At 36.9% G+C, this 23524-nt stretch overlaps 1 protein-coding gene and 1 non-coding gene across 5 annotated transcripts in view; one reads left to right on the top strand and one right to left on the bottom strand.

Annotated features, from left to right (window-relative positions):
* The window catches only part of Amph (amphiphysin), a 309899-nt gene that overhangs the window by 74597 nt on the left and 211778 nt on the right, over positions 1-23524 (bottom strand). The window lies entirely within an intron of this gene.
* On the top strand, positions 12357-12429 carry TRNAY-GUA (transfer RNA tyrosine (anticodon GUA)). The gene has a single exon. It is a non-coding gene; the product is annotated as a tRNA-Tyr (tRNA).

The following is a 23524-nucleotide window of genomic DNA, read 5'->3' as shown; positions in this document are numbered from 1 at the left end:
GAAATGGCGTTCCAGTGCCTAAAAATTAAATATGTAATAATTATGTTTTATTAATATTTGGCAGGATAAAATTAAATTGTAGATTGCTGTATAGGCCTAATTTACATGTCATATCCTTAAATCCTTTAAAATTCCCTTTTATGAGTTCAGAAGATTGTGATGGAAATTCTGAAGGCCTCTCTTCAAATTCTATACTATCATTTATATGTTAACACACAAATTTTGTTTTAATGTACAAATCGAATAATTATTTTACTCGTTTCATTTCCCTTCTTCTTTTTATGTTTGTTAATTCCGAATCCCAGTGGTCAACCTCACTTGAAGACGGATGATTTTAAATAAATCTCAGTGGAAGAAATAAAACATTTTGTGAGAATCTTACCTTATGGAAAGACAAATTTTGACGCAGTGACATTTTCACACAATATTGAAGTCGTTATAATTTTCGCACGGACACAACATTAACATATTGCAAACAGAATTATTCACGCAGTTATTAAAAAGTCTGTATTCGTTACTCATAAAATAGTTCCTTTACATGAACATGCTGGAAAGCATGACCTGCACTATTACATCAGGTCGACGTATTTACGTACATGCAATTTTGCAACTATAAATTTGTATGTGAACTCTGTGTGAGTGACTGGAAGGAAACAATGCCCTCTCTAGACGAACTGGATCATCTCCAAGAAACAAATGCCAGTGTTGATTCTTTCTCTAGTCTATTTTCTCAACCATTTGGCAATCTTGTTTAACTCGTCTGTTTCTATTAATATACCCAACTTAGCGATGAAATAATCCACGCCATTTATCACTGATTAATTTGCCTTAATTAGAACAATAGTACAGACACAAAGATGTTCGCAGAAATTCTACAGGAGATAATGAGATGTATTTAAAATTTACTAATATAATATATGCCAATTTCTATTTATTGGGCAATAACATTGGTACTAAATCAGCAAAAAAATCAGTTACCCGACAGCCCATGGAGAACTATGATCTATACGTCGACTACGGACCTCACGTCCACATGTCTCAGCAGAGATAAACGATCATCCAACCAGTAGGGACATAAAGTGTGGTTACGCTGGCGATATGACCAAATATGTTAAAGCGAGTATAAATAATAACGAGGAAAAAAAAGTGTGGTTACTGAATACATATTTCTTTTTGTAACATATGGAAATTTTAATTGCCTGAGTTGTCCACAAGTTTTCAATTTTGATTTTTTTCAGAACCTTGACTGGGAAACATTCATTGAAACAATTCGTATATGTGATTAAAACATATAAACATAAATAAGACAAATATTTCTATCGGCAGTAAGAATCCATCATCATTGGACGTATTTAAGCTCACTCGATTCTACAGGGTTGTTTCCGATCTCTGATAACGAACTTGAATGACGTCATGTGCGTCAGGAATCACACCGACAATTGAATTGCGGCAAGAGTGACAGACCAGTAGTGTGTAATTTCATAATCAGAGTGCACGGTGTATCACAGTAGCAATGCCAAAGAAAGTCGAGCCTTTTGGGAGGGATACATAGCAACCCTTTCCGATGCCAAATACACTTACGTGAAAATCATAGGAGTCTGCGAAAAACGTGGTTTCGTTATTTCTAAGAAAGGCATCTTGTGTATACCTAATAAGACTGATAAAGTTCGGATGGGATTAATTCCAGAGTGGAAAAAGCAAGCAAATCCATCCCCCGTCACAAGTCGTCGCACCCCACGTGATGATACAAATGAATTCCATTCGACCTTTACCAATCTTATTAAGTACACAGAAGACGCCTTTCTTGGAAATAACGAAACCTTGTTTATTGCAGGCTTCTTTTACTTTCCCGTAACTGTACTTGGAATCGGTAAGAGATGTTATGTACCCCTCCCAAAATGACTCTACTTTCTTTGGAATTTCTGCTGTGAGTCGCCGTGCACTCTGACTATGAGATCACTCACTACTGGTCTGTAACCTCGCGTCACTAGTGTTGCCAACACATAAATCGTATCCCCATCAGTCTATCACTTGGAAATCCGTCAGAATCCGTCAAAATTAAAAAAAAAAGTAAGACCCACTCAATATATTTATTTCACAAATAAAAGCAAATATTAACGCAACTTCCTTAACAATCTTGATTAAAATAATAATAATAATAATAATAATAATAATAATAATAATAATAATAATAATTCACATCATCTGCCTCTAGTTCTGCAGTTGATGTGCTTTGTTGGTCTACGCTCCCCCCAAAATTAAACAATTACAAATGACAGTAGCTGAAAAGTCAAAGGACGATGTAAATGGTAATTTCCGCCAGAAAATCCGTCACCCGTCAAAGCCATTCTTTTCCCGTCCAGTTGGCAACATAGCGCGTCACAGTTAAGCTGTCGTGTGATTCCTGATGTATAGTCCGGATCAGCTTACTTAATACCCTAAGGGTGAAACCTAACAATTTTTCCACTATTACTAAATATGCTAGTGGATCGTAGTGATTTTCTAGCTCTCAGGTTGAATTTTCTTTTACCAACTTCGTTTCGAATTTCGGGTACTGACAAATACTACAACTGGCAGTTATTTTCTAACTATTATGTTGGCAGCAATGATTTCGGTTTACAGTAATGCAAACTGATGAAAATGCAAGTAAATAAATACATTTTTAGGTAAGGTTTCATTAATCGTAAACTCTTTAGTCAAAGCAATAAATTTCATGTTGCCTGGCAAAATAAGTTGTAATATTAGATCATACTAATCCTAATTACCAACATAATAGGCCTATACGAGTAGTCCAGGAGGAAAATATACTATTTCATAAATAAATTATTGAACCATTTAGGAAACACTTTGCAACATGAAGATGAGATGTGATAAATAAGCAATACATTATTATTATTATTATTATTATTATTATTATTATTATTATTATTATTTCAGTACGTAGCATTGTGATTTTAGCCTCTTTGTGATTCTGGTATTAGTTGGCAACACTGAAGAGACGGCCAAATTAGACTTTTGGGAACTACTCTTACGTGATCCTCACTATACATGATGTCATTCAAATTCGTTATCAGAGATCGGAAACAACTGTACTGACAAACACGGTAAGTACTTGACCATGGAGGACACACTGACAACGGAAGAACATGCTCTAACTGGGATTCCAACTCAACATCCTAGCCTTCCAGCACGGTAAAAGTCACACTGTTTAATAGTTGCGTGCACAATGGCAGTAAGCTGAGGTCAATTTTAACCAAAACTTTACCAGCAAGAAGTAGGGCGAATTGCTTAAAAGTTAAAATTCCTGGCGTGTCACAGAGTCAAGCATTAAACCCACCGAAAGTAGCCCAAATACTACAATGCAGAGTTCTCTCTGTCTCTCTTGGGGAGATAACCTACACTTCGGAATGCACGGGAACCAGAAGAGGAGTGAACCTCGAATGTATAGCCTGCAGTGAGATACTCTTAAACCAGTATTCCTGCAGCATAGCGCTGGAATTCACTTCTCCTATCATTCCCCTCCACGACCGAAGAATGCAATGAACATCAATATTTTCACAATTTTAGAGAGTTTTCTAAATGTGATTCCGCTTGAGAATTCGTATACTACATACCGAAAGCCAACAGATAATCCCATGTTGTATTTTACAACTAAACACATCAACAAAATATAATCCTGCATGTATCTATGTTGTGCCGTACAGAAAACACTGCCAGATACTTGAACCTCGACTACATTTCTTATGTTTGTGGCACATACATATTGAGGGACTTGTGTGGTGCTGAAATGGAAAGTTTCCCATATCGATTCAAAATAATACATTTAAGTAAGCAAATACTTCTTCGTATTCGGTTTTCTGTTTTAGTCTTTAAAATCCTTAATATTTCTCCATTCAGATAAATACGTACATTAATGATCTTATTTTTCTCTCTGAATTTACAGTCCCTTTTGTTTACCTCAAAGCCTTTAATAATAGCCCACCAAAATAAGCTACATATTTCTCTTTCTCTAGCTTCATTATATTCTTTTCTTATACTCAGACAGGTTAACAACTGAAGAGGTGAGAATGAGATAGTCCAAAGTTACTCTTAACAATTTTTTTTGTGCGAGTTCATTTCTTACATACTAGTAAAATATTATAAAAATTACTCAACAAATGACGTAAGTGTAGTCAACGTCGTGGCTCAGTCGCACTTCCCTGCTGGTCTGAAGTTTCGCTCGGACGCGGCTTCGATCCCCGCTTGGGCTGATTACCTGGTTGGGTTTTTTCCGATGTTATCCCCAACCGTAAGGTGAATGCCAAGTAATCTATGGCGAATCCTCGGCCTCATCTGGCCAAATACCATCTCGCTATCACCAATCCCATCGACGCTAAAAAACCTAGTAGTTGATACAGCGTCATTAAATAACCAACTAAAAAAACCGTAAGTGTATGCCGAAGAAATTGTGATACCTCACCTAATAACATTGGATTCTAAACCTTTAATACGCTCTGCTGTAAAATTTTGTCTCTGTGGCTTAGGACTATATAGCCTACTTCTCGCCCCTTAAATATTCAATAATAATAATAATAATAATAATAATAATAATAATAATAATAATAATAATAATAATAATAAAGGAGTTAAGCGGTTCATCATTTTTCCCTCGACGCCTTAAGAATTACCGGCCAAAATAAAGATAAATATAGCCCATTCGTTATCTCGTGAAACCAAATGCTTGTGTGCGCCGTAGCTCACAGTAAGAACCTTATGGTGGGGGTTAGCGAGCTAGCTACCTGTAAGTGGAAGTGTAGCGAGGGAGAGAAGCTTAGTTCCAAAGTCCAAAGCTTATTTCCCCTTACGCGCAGGTAGGACAAATATACACATAAATAAATAAATAAATAAATAAATAAATAAATAAATAAATAAATAAATGGATAAATGAATAAATAAACAAATAAATTAATTAATTAAATAAATAAGTGCCTTTTATGTCCTCCTTACCTTAGGCTACGCTGTCGAATTTTATACTTTTCCTTTCTGTTTCACCTACACATTAGATCAGGACTGGGCACAAAAAGCTCTCTCACGGGGAGCCGTATGACTTCTCTTCCACCCCTTTCTTCCCCGCCGAACACCGCGCAGCGCTGATGCGTGACGGATGAATATTAAGCGTCCCCGATTAGAGATTGGATTCGCTCCTGGTGGAGCCCTGTATTAGGTGGACTTGGGATGGACACGACGCCGGAGCTTCAATTGAAACTGAACATCATATTGACAAAAGGACAAACATTCATATGCTGAGTGAAATTCAAAGCATGCCCATGGCTTGTGCACAACATTATAATATCTGCGTGCTACATCTAAGGCGCTCAGATTTGAACGTTGTCTCTAAAACAAAGTCGTATGCCAGAATTCCACCTAGGGCTTGGATGGGTATCTGTCCACTGTGAATCCGATTCCTGTGTTGTTGTATTAAGTAGAAGTCCGATGTCATATCACGAGAGTTGTCGTGTATCCAAAGGTATTGTGTAATTCACACATGAAAAGATCTTAGGGCAAACTCCAATAAGGTTAAGTAAATCCCAGATATAGACAAAGATTACAGAAAGTTGTGTTCTTGTAAATTGCAGCGACCATCCCGATAAGACGCGTGGGTGAAGAAACTATAGTACAGTTCGAGGTGCTGCAACCTCGATAGATTATATTTCTGCGCCGGTTCATTCATTTATTCATAGTGTTTTACCAAAGGGCAGTCTTTCACTGTAAATCCAGCTTTCTCCAACCTTCCCCATTTTCTGCCTTCCTCTTCCTCTCCGCATATGATCCATATATCTTAATGTTGTCTATCATCTGATATTGTCTTCTGCCCCTAACACTTCTCGCGTTCACCATTCCTTCCAGTGCATCCTTCGGTAGGCAGTTTCTTCTCGGCCAGTGACCCAACCAATTCCTTTTTCTCTTTTTGATCAGTTTCAGCATCATTCTTTCTTCACCCAATCTTTCCAACACAGCTTCATTTCTTATTCTGTCTGTCCACTTTACATGTTCCATTCTTCTCCATATCCACATTTCAAGTGCTTCTAGTCGCTTTTTTCACTTCGTCATAATGCCCATGTTTCTGTCCCATACAACGCCACACTGCACACAAAGCACTTCCAGAGGTCAGCAGAAGATGCTACTTTCTGCGCAGGTAAGGAGTAAGAAATGTCAGTTTAAGGGATTATGTGGCATGTCTTCCAATATAATACAGAACTTTACAGTGACTTTTGCAAACACAGGAAAGGAGTGAGAAGGGAAAATATTCAAGGAAGAACAAATGTTTATTTTTTAGCCGGTTACTTAACGACGCTGTATTAACTACTATAGATTATTTAGCGTCAATGTAATTTTTGATAGCGAGATAATATTTGGCGAAGCGAGTCCGAGGATTCGTCATCATTACCTGACATTCGCCCTACAGTTGGGAAAAACCTTTGAAAAAACCAACCAGGTGATCAGTACAACCAAGACTGGAACCCATGCCCGGACCAACAGGCAACCGCCTACCACCTAAGGGCCTAAGCTAACCCGGTGGCTCAGAGCTCTTCCAGATGTAATGCACTGCACAGTTAGCCTACTAGAAACAGGAGTTCTGACAGTGATCGCGAGAAGAATTTTATTGCAGTTCTGATGTTGTACTGGCGGAACCCAAATAGGCCTAGTTAAGCCAGCAATGTTTCGTATAGTAACAGTACAGTAGAACCCCGATTATCTCTCACCCTATTAACCGATTGGCGGATTATCAGACTTCTTTTTTTTTTTTTACAGGACAAATATGAAGTCCTATACAAATACTTGTTGGAGGGAGTGTTTTTCCTAACTTGTCACTACCTGTTTTCAAGAAAATAACCTCAAGAACCTTCACACAATCGCAAAACCCGTGTACAATTCAGTCTTTGTTCTGCTGTTGGAATGGACGTTCTATGAAACTTATATAAAATATCTTCCATGGGTGTCGAAAGAAAACGTGTTGTGCTAAGTATAAAAAAGGGCAAATAATTGAGAGATTTTGGAAAGCAGAAACGTTATCTCATATCGAATCAGAATACGAGATTGGCGTTACAACTATGCGCGATTTAATAAAAAAGATAAATTGTATAAAGTACGAATGTGTAAATCTACAACACGAGGCTTCTACTCCTATCTTTCGGCAGACAACCATCACAAGGAGTTCCCTTAACCCTTACAATCCGTCACTGATAACCAGACTTAAATTAGTGAACTTCTGATCCACTAACTAGCATGTTAAACACAATATCACGGACAAAATTACGAAACTATAGGCCTAAATATTATGGACTTTCCTTATGAAAATCTTTTATGGTATGGATTATCTGATTTTTTCGATTAACCGTTCAGTCCACCCCTTCATTACCACGGATAATAGAGGTTCTACTGTATTAATAATATTCAACAGTAACGCAATCCATTCCACATTTTTTCGTCTTCATACGAACTCTTCACTTTTTCGATACTGCCTGATTTGAATATTGATCCTGGGTCACATCGAAATATTGGAAAGCACGAAGGAGAATGACTTCATTGTTAAACCAAGAGTATTAGATACATGACATATTGATCCGGGAAAACTATAAACGAGGAATAAATTTCTGACTGAGTCATTCCTACACATATCTCCGTAACCAGCTAAAATGTTCACAGCTCGTTGAAGTATGTTATATTCCGTAAAGTGTCTTCTTTAACAACAACGCGGCTTCTGCACTGTGGTCAGCAATCAAACGTGAGTCATGGGAAAGACATGGCTCTGCGGAACTTGGTCGCGTATTGCGGGTAGTCTAGGCGTGTACAATGCGGCACAGGTCAGCGAAATGTTATCTGTACCGATTTCAGTGCAGTTTCCTCCTCCTTGTCTATATTGCCGTTCCATGCAGTACTGAAGTGTTGTAATCAACTAAAAAAAGTAAAGTGTCCGTCTATATGTCACTTGCGTTGTGTATGTTGTCGTTAAAACGAAGTGGTGTCAATACCACGTTTCGGTAATCTTTTTTAACCGGCAAAGACCTACTATTTAATTTCATGAGAATAGAATAGGCCCTGGAGTGTTCTGAAAGTTGAGACAATATGAAATAGCACCGGGAATTGAATCCGTGCCCTTCCAACCATAGTCTGTCGCTCGGCTAACACATTCAACATGGTTCATACCAACAGAATATCGATGGTGCTGAACAGCAACTTCGTATTCAAAATATTCAATTTTACAGAAGAGCGATTAAACATTTTAATATTTTGATAGCGAACACATAGGCTATCTGACATGACAGGGTATTTAAAATTTAGATATCTTCTCGTAAAGTTTGTATCCATACCTTGACGTAAGATGTGTTTGCAGAAGATTCGGAAAGATTTTCTTTCTTTTTTTACATACAGGGTTCTTGTTCACCCCATCGATATATATGTCAATGAATATAACACATTTTTTACATTATATGCGTTTCGCATCAATTCCATTATTTTAACATGTTGCAGATGATATTCATAATTTATTTTCTTGTCACTATCATTCACATTAATAAAGCAATTTATTATGCACTCAAATTATATCTACTTCAGTTTCCAGACTGCATACTAAATACATTTTCTTATGATATCGAATATGACTTAAGTGGCCTAGATTTATGCAACCAATTTTACACAAATACACATAAAATGTAAATCTGCAGTGTGGGCCATAAGTCATCGTACCCAGACTACTTGCATAAATACTAAAGATGAACAAAACTAACTGCCGCTCTCGCTCGCTGTGTTCGTTGCATTTGTCTTTCGAGCCTCGGCTCGTCATTCTCGCTGCGCTTCGAGTCTCGCTCATCATTCTCGAAATAGCATTTGGTCGGCGTGGAAAGATTTCGTAACTTTGAATAACATACATCATTGAAATAAATAACATTATAAATGTTTAAATGAGACAAAAAAGACAAAACAGAACAGTATCTTAGTTATCAAAATGTTCTGGTTCTATTATATATTACCTATGGTTATATAAATAAAAAAAAAAACAATTCTCAAATAAATTTGCATTTCTAAGAAACATAAAACATGATATTAATATCTTTTTACTTGAGATTGCACACTTGATCTTAAACATATGAAAAGAAAATTCCTAGCCTTTTAATAAGTGCCTAGTAATTAAATAAAGACTGGGGAACGGATTATTATGCAGTGAAAGGTAGCGATGTTTCAAATAGGCTACTTGATTGTTTATACATATATAACAGTTGCTAAAGTAGATAAAAGTTCAGTCAGGTATAAACAACTGCTGACTTCGGGAGATGATCAATATCGAGTCTCGGAAGACTCACAACCAGTCTTTACGTCAAGGACGCGACGTAATACAACATTGTCGTGCGGGTTTTTTGTTTTGTGGACGCTGTTAGTCTCGTTTTCTCGATCGTTATTCATATCTAATAAATACCTACTCTCATTAATAGATATAACTTATGTTTGTATAAGAGGCCTACTTGGAATACCATCTGATGACATTTCAAGTGGCTTATCTTGGTCATGGGCATCAAGAGCATTAAAAAGCACTGCAAACTTCTGCTATCTCTCTTTCCCTTCACCACAAACTGTGACGAAGCACAGAGGAAGAGACATAATAAAGGATTTGTAGCAAAGACTGGTGAGATAAAAATCGCGCCAATAATAACGAAGAGTTTTCCAGTTGTGGACTGACGCTATCGTAAGATGGCAGATAATAATAGCCTTAACAAGATTCTTCATCAGCCCAAGTTTTATGTGTAAGGGAGGAAGAAGAATATTATCAGGCTGAACCAATGGTGTTTCTTTTACATTACTTTCTCCCAGAATATATTCCTGCCGCTTGTCCCATTGTTGTACCACAATGTTTTTCTGTAGCACGGCTGTCCCACAAGCTCAAAAAACAACAACCAATTACTTTAAGGTCACCACATATCTTCCAACAATGAGTTTCATATTTTAAAACACGCACAATCTTAGCCATACTTGCATAACTTTCTGTAAGACCTACAGAATGGAAAACCGGAACAGATGGAAATTCATTATAATTGTGAAGTAACATTGCTTTTAAGCTAAACTTAGATGACTCTATAAACAATCGCCAGCCATCTGGATTATGCTCAACCCCTAGTTCACTCATTAAACCATTAACGTCTACACAGGAACACAATGACATATTCTTACATAGGCCTAAGTTATATCACGTTTTATACAGGAAATAGGCCTAATATTGCTTTACAACCCCATTAGAAGTGCCAGACCGGTCTTTACCTGGGCTTATCTCTTTGCGGTGTCTGCTTATAGAAGAAAAGACAGATTTATTACCTTTAACCTGATAACTGACAAAGACTTGGTTAGATGGTATAACAAATAACACATTTTCATCTTTACATTTTGTAAGTATGTAAGTAATCGTGTAGGACAGCCAACATATGACATGTGTGTCACCAGGTGGCACGCAAATTCGTTTTCGATGTAGGATATCTAAAATATCTTAAAATTGTGACGTGATGTGATATTTTAAGCATTGTTTTCAGAATCTACGCGTGAAAATGGACTAAAAACATGTATTATGTTCACGGAGGTAAATTTCATGTTGGATTTATTACAAACTAGGAGTCGCTTACCCCGTTTCGAAAATCACACAACCACAAATTTGTTTGCAAATGGTACTGCTTTATGGAAGCGGGAGGCATTACAATTTTGCATTAGAAAAACGTTCGTGTGATTTTGTGCAGTAAACGATTATTGTTTATTTTTTAGATGTACTATTAAAAACGGAGCAATACAGTTAAATAAAATGGAACTTTACCATAATGTTCTATTAATGAGATTGAAAGTTTGTATTTGCATGCTCGATTTATGTAAACAACAGTATTGTCATGGTCCGACCCTGCATTAAAACAGAGCATCTGTTTTGTATCGGTATGTCTGTACCCGCTTGAGCTGTACTATATACTTGTAAACCCCCTCCTCTCTATTCAGCAACGTTGTCAAACGTCTAATATTGTAAACTTTAATAATTAGTTAAGTACTGCAATAAGAAAAAAAAATTAAGGACTTTTTTCTTCCTTATAACATGAATAATCATCAGTTAAAATAATGGCACTTATACCCCTTACACCCTGTATAATGAAATGACATACGCTTGTTGGTCCTTCGGAGTAAGAAAGCTATTGGGGCGTTTGTTGCGTGGAGGGATCTTGTATGTCTGTGAAGGTCAAGAACATGTCAACAGCGTGGGCAACATAACGGTTCATTCCCCATCCAACATGTGTAGCCAGCCTCTGGGCAATGGGCTGTGAAGGAGTGCGGAGGCTTTCGGCAGTGGAAGTCGGTTGATATTAGTTGGAGGTCAAGGGTGTAGTGTTAAAGATATGAGTATATCACAAGTGCTACTTCCTCAGGGTTTATTTTTGAGGCTGTCCTTTGAGAACCGAGGCGAAGTCATAAATTACTTCATTTTTACATGACCAAAACATTCTGGAAATGAAAAGTGGACAAAATTATGTAGTAACACTTTTATTTGCCGAGGACTAGATCGTAATGTACAGATTACAACACGAAATCCAAATCTGCGTATATATGATAGTCAGAACGCAAAATCCGTCACAACCCGAAGTTTCTAGGAAATTCTAGTTCTGACAAAGCTCTTTAGGAAATCCTAGTTTTCATTTACGTAATTCCGTTACATCTAGAAATAATTATGGCTCTTTAGGAAATTCTGGTTTTGCAATTGAGGGGAGGCAGAGGTGAAATTCTGAACCAAACTGACAAAAATTAGGTTTTTTCCATTTTTATTATCCTTATACACTATATTTTCATATTCCGATGTTAGTTTTTGATTTTGTGCCCTTTAAAGTATGAAATTAAAACTAAGATAACTATATTACTATATTATTCCCATAATAAACTAATACTTATCATTATTTATATACCTTCTCTGAACATATAAATAAAAAGAAATATTGAAAATTTCTTACAATATGGTGCATGGAGCATTTTATATCAAAGGATATAAAGTTTTATAAAATTATTAATATTTACAGAACTATTGTACTTAGAAAGTTGAAACTTGGTATGCCCATTACTAATAACATACTTAGTATCCATGATCAATTTCAAACAAATCGGATAAATTTTGTGGATTTTGAAATATTCACCTCTGCCGCCCCTTAACTGCGGAATCCCGGCCAAACAGTCACTCAGCTGAGTGCGCCTCTTGTATAATGGCAATTGACATGGACATAAAACGTCAACGTATATGCCTAACTTGTAGTCAGGCCACAAAGGGAAACATTGAAGGAGGAGAGTTCGATCCGATGCTGTGGATTGAATTCGGCGTAGCTCAGTGGTCAGAGCGCTTGGTACGTAGAACCAAGGACCCGGGTTCGATCCCCGGCGCCGAAGCGAATTTTTCTCCTCAAATATTAATTGCCAATATTACAGATATTATTCTGTAGGACAAATTAATAACATCTTTAACATTAATATAATTAAGTTACAGTAGATCTAGAAATAAACTGATTGTTATTAGTAAAAATCCATTGTAACGATTTCAAATAAGATGCATCGCATCCTCTAGTTGGTATAAGAGGTAACATCATAATAAACATTCCGAATATCGACAGGGTAAAGGCCAACTTCCGAAACCTCATAGGAATCGTGTTTGAGAGAAATGACGACGACTTGTACGGAAATGGAACAAGGGATGGACTTCTGAATAAACTATATTGGAAGTAGGTTCATTGAACTTTAAAAACTGATAGTGTTGTTAATTTCATCAACACCCGGTACATAACACTTTCTTTCATAACCGAATATGATGTCCTCAAATTTTCTTGACACGATAACAGGTGCCAGACACAGAAATGTTGCTGAGGACTGCAGCAAAGAAAGACATCGGAAGCGGACAAGGGTTCGTTTGTTGTGTTTGCAAAAAAAGTTTTTGAAGTGGTGCTTGTGTGCGAAGAAAAAAATTCTCTGCAACTCTAAATGTCACAATAGCGTGCCTTGTCGCAACAAGTGACCTGAGAGACAAAAAGTAATAATATTGAGTTCTGTAACATAATTATTCATAGCTAATTCAACAACAAAAGTAATAATGTTTAAGCATCCCATTACATAATTATTCGTGTAATAAAACTATTTTGTGTTTCAATAACAACGGCAATATTAATAATAATGTTCATGAGCAAGTACCAATTTACTAGAGTCTTTTTAGTAATACGTTATTTCTAGTTGTAATTGAATTACATAAGTGAAAACTAGAATTTCTCCGGGTTCTGTCGGATTTCGCATTCTGAAATCATTACAACGGGTTTTTACTATTGACAATCAGTTATTTCTAGATCTAATTTAATTATGTTGGTCAAAACTAGAATTTTCTAAAGAGACATCGTTATTTCTAGATGTAACTGAATTACGTAAGTGAAAACTACAATTTCCTAAAGAGCTTTGTCAGAACTATAATTTCCTAGAAACTTCGGGTTGTAACGGATTTTGTGTTCTGACTGTAACATATACATTAATTCTCCAAAGTCGCGATGAATTACGATTTTAAATTTTCAATAACGAAAATGAATACAAAGGCATTCGTAAGAGAAATACCTCTTGCAAAACACTTTAATCTATAATATAACAGTAGACACACTTCGAAAATTGTACTGCTTAAGACGTAATCTATTACATGACATAAATAAAGATAATAATTAATTAAATAATTAACTTCAACATGTGTTTTCTCTTCGCGTAAGAGAGATCTGCTATAGGCTACAACATTTACATTAACGAAAGCATTATTCTTTCCATTCAGATGACTGTTTGTTAATTCTACGTCATTAAAACATGACGGTAATCAACACAAGCGACGCACGCGAGCATACCTTTTGGTTACTTAACCATCTGTCAAATATAATTACGTGCTATTATTAAATGGCTTATGTGGCTTGAAGATACATATAGCAAGGATTTCCACTTTATTCTTGGTACGCATTTTAAATTGAACAGAATTCGTGATGTTCTGGAAAGCGAAGTGAATATTTATTTATTTCTTTTTATTCTTCCCGTCTTCCAAGGCTACGCTGAGTCTGTTTAGGTGCACATCAGTTTCGAAATCTATTCACGTCTCTTCCTATTCTAAGTTTGTTTATTTCTCTGTTCTATTCAGGATCACTTTTACAACTCTTTAATTTGATTATTTATAACTGATTATTAAAAAATTAAGGCTTTTAATCCATGAGCTGATAATGTTGGTTTTGCGTATTTCGGTCCAGCACTTTCCAACCGACTTCTCCTTCCGTTTCAATCTTGTCTTGCATTATTATCAGAATGATGAAGTAAATCTATAAAGTACAAAATCAACAGTATAATTTGCATTTACTTTTACCCACAACATATCTCAAACGACATGATGAGAATAGAACATTAAAAACTGCTGGATATGTTGCGCATTTAATTAAAGAAGAAATTGTTCATGGTTGCGAAAAGCAAGTTGTTACTATTTGTAGAATAGGGTGATGATGAAGATAATAATAATAATAATAATAATAATAATAATAATAATAATAATAATAATAATAATAATAATAATAATAATAATAATAATAATAATACCTAGGATGTATTATTTCATGTCAATATATAGGCTAACTGAAGATCTGGAAGAAAATTCACAAAGGTAGCCTATAACACGTTAAATGCTGCATCAGAAGAGATTTTGATAAAAGTCTCAGGCAAGAAATTCACCTTAAAATACTCGTAATTTTAAAATCAACATTAAATAAGACTTTTTTTCTTTCGTTTTTAGCTGAATTTTTGGCGGTTCACTTGCACAGTTTCTTTCAAGCCAAGCTCTCGTTCGTTCGTCCAGCTCCTGATTTCGGCATTCAGTATTTTGTTACGAAAAGCTTCTCAACTATGAAATTTCACTTACTGATTCTGGCATATATAGGGCTGTCAAATGTCAGCTTTTAAAGCTGGTATCAGCGTTTTTTAAGCTCTGTCAGCTTGTCAGCGCGCGCGGTACCCTTTTGTCAGCTTTTTTTCACAAGTGCTGTGCCAGATTATATTTTGTATCAGTCGGTTTATTTCAATTTTCAATTTACATTTTTATAGAGACGACAAAATAAAACTCAATTTCGTTCCTCAATGATGACAGACAGACCTCTACTTTGCAACATACAATGGAAGAGAAACTATGAAGGGAAATGCCATGCACAAGCGTTTAATCAAAAATATTTTAATGAAGCCAGACGTGCCACTGAAGAGCATAATAAAAAGTAATTCAAAGTAATCTGGTTTTATCGTAGGGTGTTTCAAATTTTCAATGCTGAATAATTTATTATTGTACTGTATGTATGGTAACGTATTTACTTTAATTTTTTCTTATGAAAATAGTAATTAGTCATGTCAGCTTTTTTTTGTTGTCGGCTTTTTTTTTTTTTTGAACACCATTTCCAGCTTATTTCAGAATTTTAACTTGGCAGCCTTGCATATAATGTCACACTGCCCGGAAGCAGTTCCACTCCTACTAATTCAAGCATTAATTTGTATAAGTTGGTGGAAAATCACACACATTAACAACTTTATTCATGTGATAACATAGTAACGTACACAATCCCGTAGAAGCAACACGCAAAGCCCTCTGAAAACGTCCGCCACAGATTTCTGTTGCACAACGTTCGACTCGTACCCAGCCTTAAGCAGTTTCACTTCGAGAACAATAATAACAATAATAATAATAATAATAATAATAATAATAATAATAATAATAATAATAATAATAATAATAATAATAATGTGTTGGTTTATTTTATTATATAACATTAGATGCACCTAAGCTTAAAACGAAATTTCGAAATTTGTTTTACATACCAAGGACAAATACTGAATCCCAAAAAAATTCCCCAGTTTTCCAAATGTTACAGTTATACAATAAATTACATCCTCATCCGAATGTTGATATCTTCAATATGAATTTCTCTAGAAACAGAATTATTTATCATATTTTACAGAATATTGTTGTTACGGTAGTTAATTTGAAGCTACTTTCACACCTTATTTCAATTTCTCTTTTTTTCTTTCTCTTATTTCCATTTTGTTTCAGTTTTTAATAAGTGTATGTTTCCTTTTCCTTGTTTATGTTTTATAAATTAATTTGTTAGTCGTGAACATTGTAATTGGGCTTTGCCTGTTATGTTCAAAAACAAATGAATAAATAATAATAATAATAATAATAATAATAATAATAATAATACTAATAATGTCCCGCGCCGTGATCTAAGACATCCTGCCTAGGATTCGCGTTACGGAATGTGCCCTAGTTCGAGTCCTCATGGGGGAAGAAATTTTGGAGTTTATGGGACTGGTGCCCACTCAGCATCGTGATGCACTTGGGGAGCTACGATAGGTAGCGAAATCCGGTAACGGAAGCCAGGTATAACAGCTGGGGGAGCCACCGGCGTGGCTCAGTCCGTTAAGGCGCTTGCCTGACGGTCTGAAGTTGCTTTCGGGCGCGGGTTCGATCTCCGCTTGAGCTGATTACCTAGTTGGGTTTTTTCCGAGGTTTTCCCCAACCGTAAGGTGAATGCCAGGTAATCTATGGCGAATCCTCGGCCTCATCTCGCCAAATACCATCTCGCTATCACCAATCTCATCGGCGTTAAATAACCTAGTAGTTGATACAGCGTCGTTAAATAACTAACTGAAAAAACAGCTGGGGAGATCGTGTTAACCACACGATATCTCTATTCTGGTTGGATGATCGTCCACCTCCGCTTCGGCATGTGGACATGAGGCCAGCAGCCGGCTGGTCGGTCATGGTCCTTCATGGGCTGTCGTTCCTCGAATTATTATTATTATTATTATTATTATTATTACTATTATTATTATTATTATCATCATCATTATTATTAACTGAAAATACTTGACGACGATGATGCTGATGTATTAAACTCGCGTTAAACAGAAATAACAGTCCAAGACATGATCCTTCCTACTCAAGACAAATCGACGTAAAGAAAAAGCAAGTCTGAAACACAATACATTCTTAACTTCTGAGTCATCGGTGCTCGGTATGACTTCATATTGTCATTCGGTTATCTCTGTCTAGATCGATTTTTCTCAAATTTTCCGCATCATTAGCGAACCAATTTAGAAGAGTTCAGCATTATTAAATCTGGACCATTTCGAAATCGCTCTATCTTACATAATCCAACCTATTTCTAATAAGTTTTCGAACGAGAATATTACAACCCCTTTTGTTCACTGCCTATCTACGGTACTTAATCATCTACCAACACGTCTGCCATTCTATGCATCACCCATTGTCATTTCATTATTTAATACGTCTCCTCCTGTTTGTTCTGCCCCTGTCTCTGTGTGTTTATACTTGTCTATTATCCACAGCCTACTTACCTACCTGCCTCCCTCCGTCTCTACTTCCCTATACACCCATCTACCCATGCATCTATCTACGTATGTTTATTTCTTTCTTTCATTCATTAATTCTAAACACTTCTCCCGTCACTTAGCTTAAACTCATTTTTTTCAACTTAAGGGAACACTCAACTTAAAAATTGCAGAAAAAGTGTCATAGAAATGAAAAATTAAATTTCTACACTAATTTACGTGACAGAACTAAATCAATATGCAGAATTCTTCCCCTATTCATTGAGAAGTCATAGTCAAATGCACAAAGCCAAAAAATAAAAAATGATAATTAAAAGTGATATTTCAATTAATGATTGATTAAAAATTGAAATATTTATTTTGAAAAGTATTGGATATAATGAGCTGAGATTTTGCATGTTACTTTCTATGTGTATATTAAACTTTTTCTCCAAATTTGAAACAGATTGGTCAAATAGGAAAAAAGTTCCAAAATATAGTTGAGTGTCCCCTTAACTTTACAATATTCCCCATGCAATTTTAAATTTCTATACAAAGTAATATAAATTTCGATTTCATGTAAACTAAATAATATGATACAGTAACAAAGAAAACAAGTTTGATTATTGCGCATGCGCTCACGAAATGTTTCACTGTGTGGTATTCTGTTCAGTATTGAAGGGATTATCAGACAGTGCAGTTGTGAATGTTTCTAGTCTTCTACAGTGCATTAGAATAAACTATAATATTTAAATACATATTTAAATAAATGCTGTGGTGTTCCTGTTGCAGAAAATGGAACACCAACCCAATCAAATTTGAATAGAACATCTAAGGCACAATTGTCGTATAAAAACGGGTTGTAATTTATTGAAGTTTTTATGTTAATTTGCTCCTCTCAAAACAATGTTTCTTTGTTTTTCTTTTATCAATTTGACATCACATCGAATGAAATGTACTTTATCAATTAGTTTTTCTTATGTTGATTTATCATACAAATAAGTATCTAGACGATGCATTAAAGTTACATTATATTACTGAGAACTTTAACAAATGTAGGCTATACCATTTTGGAACGGAATAAACGGCACCTTTCTATACCACGTTTTGGAACAGAGAGAGTATAAGTTTCTGACTATTACTCGTACTTTGTTATTTTTGGGTTTTCAAAATAACTACTGAGGTAGCTCAGACTATAGCAAGTTCGACTCGTATTCTGAGACTGTGCACGTGCGTGGTTTCGAAACCCGAGTGGGTAATTTCCTGTCCTCCACCTCCGAAATTTTCCTCAATTACGATACGAATATCTGGTAGTTACATGGTGAATATTCGGGCTCGTCTCGCGTCATCAACGCTACACAGAATCTTCGGTCTCATCTTGTGTCATCGACGCTCACAATCTTCGGTCTCATCCCGCTGTCATCGACGCTACACAGAATCTTCGGTTTTATTCCGCTGTCATCGACGCTACACAGAATCTTCGGTATCATTTCGTGTCATCGACGCTATACAGAATCTTCGGTCTCATCTCGTGTCATCGACGCTACACAGAATCTTCGGTTTCATCTCGTGTCATCGACGCTACACAGAATCTTCGGTCTCATCTCGTGTCATCAACGCTACACAGAATCTTCGATCTCATCTCGCGTCATCGACGCTACACAGGATCTTCGGTCTCATTTTGTATCATCGACGCTACACAGAATCTTCGGTCTCATTCCGCTGTCATCGACGCTACACAGAATCTTGGGTCTCATCCTGCTGTCATCGACTCTACACAAAATCTTCGGTCTCATCTCGTGTCATTAACGCTACACAGAATCTTCGGTCTCATCTCGTGTCATCGACGCTACACAGAATCTTCGGTCTCATCTTGTGTCATCGATGCTCACAGAATCTTCGGTCTCATCCCGTTGTCATCGACGCTACACAGAATCTTCAGTTTTATTCCGCTGTCATCGACGCTACACAGAATCTTCGGTATCATCTCGTGTCATCGACGCTACACAATCTCACAGTTCATAGTCTCGTTAAATAATGGATAAAAGAACAAGATTTATTTTCCGTTTACGAAATATAATCATTTCATTATTTTTTGTTCAGTGAACAAGCGCGAATGCTAATAACTGAAATTTGTACCGCTACCTTCCTATATTCAAAAGTCAATACATGAACGACCCTTACTGATATATTTTCTCACTTTAGAAAATCCAACCTACGAAAAAAGAGAGCTGACTGATTTTTACCTTAATTGTTTGCTGTATACCGCTAACGTTGCTTTAGTTAGTAGGAACGAGGGGGAGGGGCTATCTATTCGATGTAAACCAGTGTAGCACGAACTGTAATTACTGCGGCTACCACACGTCCTCCCCCCTCACCGACATTCCTGACCTACTGACTCCACAGAACCGTTCGTCTCTCTTATCCGGAAGACCGGTTATTTGCACTGTACATTAATTACACCTTGAGACTTTTCGGAATACATCCAACAAATAATAAATAATTGTACATAAAGAGAAAACAGCACGTTTCGCCTATTAAAAGAGTGGCAAAATGTCTCGTCGGTGTTGCTACTGAGGTCACTGGGCTCGAATACCGCCCGAGGCATTGGCGTTTACCCGAGTACAATGGATGTTTTTTACCAGTGTGTGTCAACTCATTTCTATGCAAAAGGAAACACGTTTAGTAAGAAAGAAAGAAAGAAAGAAAGAAAGAAAGAAAGAAAGAGACTAAACCACTAACTGCGCAATTCTTGGGTTAAATTCCTGGCACATGCTGTTAGGACGTTTCCTTAGAGCACTTCGATTTTCCCAGAACACGGGGATGCCACTACTCCTCTATTCCTGCGTAACTTCAAGCAGGCCACGGCATCTTATTTTAATACACAATAATAGACATATCACAACGCAGAACTGCACGCATTGTATTCTTCATCTAACATAATTAGGAACATTAAATCCAGACGTTTGAGATGTGCAGGGCATGTAGTACGTATGAGTGAATCTAGGAATGCATACAGAGTATTAGTTGTAGGGTTACCATCCGTCCGGCAAAAGGAGGACATGTCCTCTTTTTAAATCATTTTATCCTGTCCGACAAGCATTTAAAAAAAATTAATGTCCGGTATTTCGCATTTCAATTTCTTTATCCCAAGTCACAATGGTAGTGTTAAGAGAATATTTTCCCTAATATATGCTCAATGGACAAAAGAACGAAATCGCATGCTAAAGGAAACAGTCAGAGGTATCATCATAGTGAAATATAATTTCAAGGACATGGCCTTTGAACAATTCCATAGTTTTTTGCTACAAGATAGAAGTTTGTCTCTTCAGGCTTTTCTGCACAAAGTACAGATGTAATAATGATCCAGCAACTAGTGAGAAAACTGACTAAAGTGAGCCATTATTTTTATCTTTAATTTTGTTCCTAACAATTTTTAAAAAGTCCTCCTTTTTCAGCAATGTCCTCTTATTTTAGATTCCATGTCCTCCCATAGAATTTATTCTTCTGGTAACCCTAGTTAGTTGGAAGACCTGAGGGGAAAATACCTTTGGGGAGGCCAAAGTGTAGATAGATTTGAGGGAGGTGGGATATGATGGTAAGGACTAGATTAATCTTACTCAGGATAGGGACAAATGGCAGACTTATGTGAGAGCGGCAATGAATCTCCGGATTCCTTAAAAACCACGTGTAAGTAACAGGGATTGCTCTTGAGGAACTCTAGACATCTTATAAGATCCAAAATTGCTGCCGCATTAAGAAATAAGGGTTGGATAGCAGAAGACGAAATCTCCTGTGTAGCTGAAAATGGGTCAACGAAACAAGTCGATATTTTAGCACACAATGCTGACACTAAACAGAGCATCTTTGTGGACCCCATGATACGTTTTTAAAGTACAGTAGGATGTCATCAGTCAGCCGAGGTCCACCTTGAGAAGTCGATCTATGAGCCTATAGTCAACTATTTCAAGCTGAAATATGCCTTAATTCACGTTGAGGTATCCGGCTTGCTCATAGGTTCTCGAGGGACTATACCAGCTTTTTTCGAAGAATTTCGACGGCAATTTGTTCTGCCAACATCTCTGAGGGAAGACATTGTGATAACCAGGCTTCGGCCTAGGGACATAGAGTAACTAGTATGAGGTTTAGAGTACACGGAGTATAAATGACGTCATGACTCGTGTGGGGTGACTGCAACAGCACAGGTGGGTCCGTAATGTGCATTACCGTTGTGTGTATTGCTGCTTGGCTGCGGTACGTGTAACAGGCTTCGGCGTAGGGACACCTGATAGAAGGTTACAACTCACGTTAATACTGTAATGGTAGACATTTATTGCCTACACTAGGAATGTACAGGGTGAAATATATTTTGTGCCGTACTATGACGGACTGTTTACATGTTGAGACACGAAGTAACGACGCGCTCCATCTCCCAGTCCACTCGACCAACACAACACTATCGATCGTGCGTTCTGAACTTCATGCGTTTTTGTGCCCAGGAACGAAGCCTGGTGATAACTGTGTTAAAAAAAATTCTGTCAAATCCTAATTAATCACATGGTGCCACATTAATAGCAATTGCAATTTTTCATGTCCTTTTGTTTATTTTTTAAAATAAATTATCTGTGTTTACATATGTGTATGTATATATATATATTTTTTTTTTTTAAGGATATACTGAGTCCGTAAGAGCTACCCTCAATGGGGGGCAGTTTGTAATTAATTAATTTAGAAGGCATATGTCTATCCTCTTCCATTATAATGTAGAGCATCACATTTCCATCCCATTATTAACAATGGTCCTCATTTCTAACTTTGTTTTTGCTCTACTGAAAATTTGCAATTTATGACTTACGAATATTTTACCGCCACAATAGATTTAGCGTCGATGGAATTGCTGATAGCGAGATGGTATTTGGCGAGATGAGGCCGACGATTCGCCATGTAATTACCTAGCATTCGCCTTACGGTTGGAGAAAACCCAACAGGTAATCAAGTCCAAGAGGGAATCGATCCCACCCCGAGCGCAACTCCGAAGCAGTAGCAAAACGATTATTGACAATGATATTGAAATTATTATAGCCATCATCAACGACACCGGCATCAATATGATCTTTACACCACAACGTTAATCAAATGAAACATATGACACTTCAGCTGACTTAGGTCAAAAGTGGACTCTGACTTTCTAGTCTATGTTACAGTTACCTCCATTACTTCAATGGACATGAGCTCGGAAAAGTTACGAACACAATACAAATCACGTTGCAGCTTGATAAGCCTCATGAACTGGGTCAACGAGGATAGAACAGCGTGAACCCATAAACTTCATGAAATTTTGGAACTTGGTCTCACGATATGAAAGAACTGCACCTGTTAATGTAACAGAAACCACAGAATGTGAAAGTGAAGTAACATGGTTCCGTGTTAATGCGTGCTCAACGGGATGGAAAATAGCAGCGATACTAACAGTGCTATTTAAAACACTTGCATCTTGTTATGAATTCGTTTCAGCCATAACCAGGAAGTGACAAAAATGCATTCCATTTAAAGCGTGACGTCCTCGTAACACTGGCCCATTTACATCATCTCCCTGGGAACTGCATAACATCGAGTTTCAACTGTAACAAGCTCGTTAAGGCATCAGCCTGAGGAACAGCAATACGTTTTTGGAAGGGGTTGAAAGAGACTCTGGTGGGACTCCACCGGAACCTTAAGGCATGCAGGTTGAATCGACAGATGGCACTACAAGGATGAGTCACTATATATAAAAAAGCGCGACTGTTCAGACCACAGATTCCAAACCTACTTAGATCGCTAACTGGCCATCTATAGTCGTGTCGCTGTTATTTCCGGCGCGACTCCTCCTCTTTGCTTATGTCTTAGGAAGTGAAAGCTCTATAAAGTCTAGGTAGGTAGTATCGTTCGCCATTTTTGTTCTTTCGTTGCCGAGCTACCAGACGAGGAATCTATTTGCCGCACTGTTAAACATTATCATGTCGTAGCTCCTGTGATAATAAATCAAACGCACTGTAATTGAGCGGCTTTCTGCGAACGCGAACGAAAGAGCCAAAATGGCGGGCGATTATATTAATTATTTATCGAGCCTCAGGAA

The sequence above is a fragment of the Periplaneta americana genome, chromosome 1, assembly GCF_040183065.1.
Source record: "Periplaneta americana isolate PAMFEO1 chromosome 1, P.americana_PAMFEO1_priV1, whole genome shotgun sequence".
Classification (NCBI taxonomy): domain Eukaryota; kingdom Metazoa; phylum Arthropoda; class Insecta; order Blattodea; family Blattidae; genus Periplaneta; species Periplaneta americana.
Note: the sequence above shows the minus strand (reverse complement) of the source record. Positions and strands in the feature narration are given on the sequence as shown.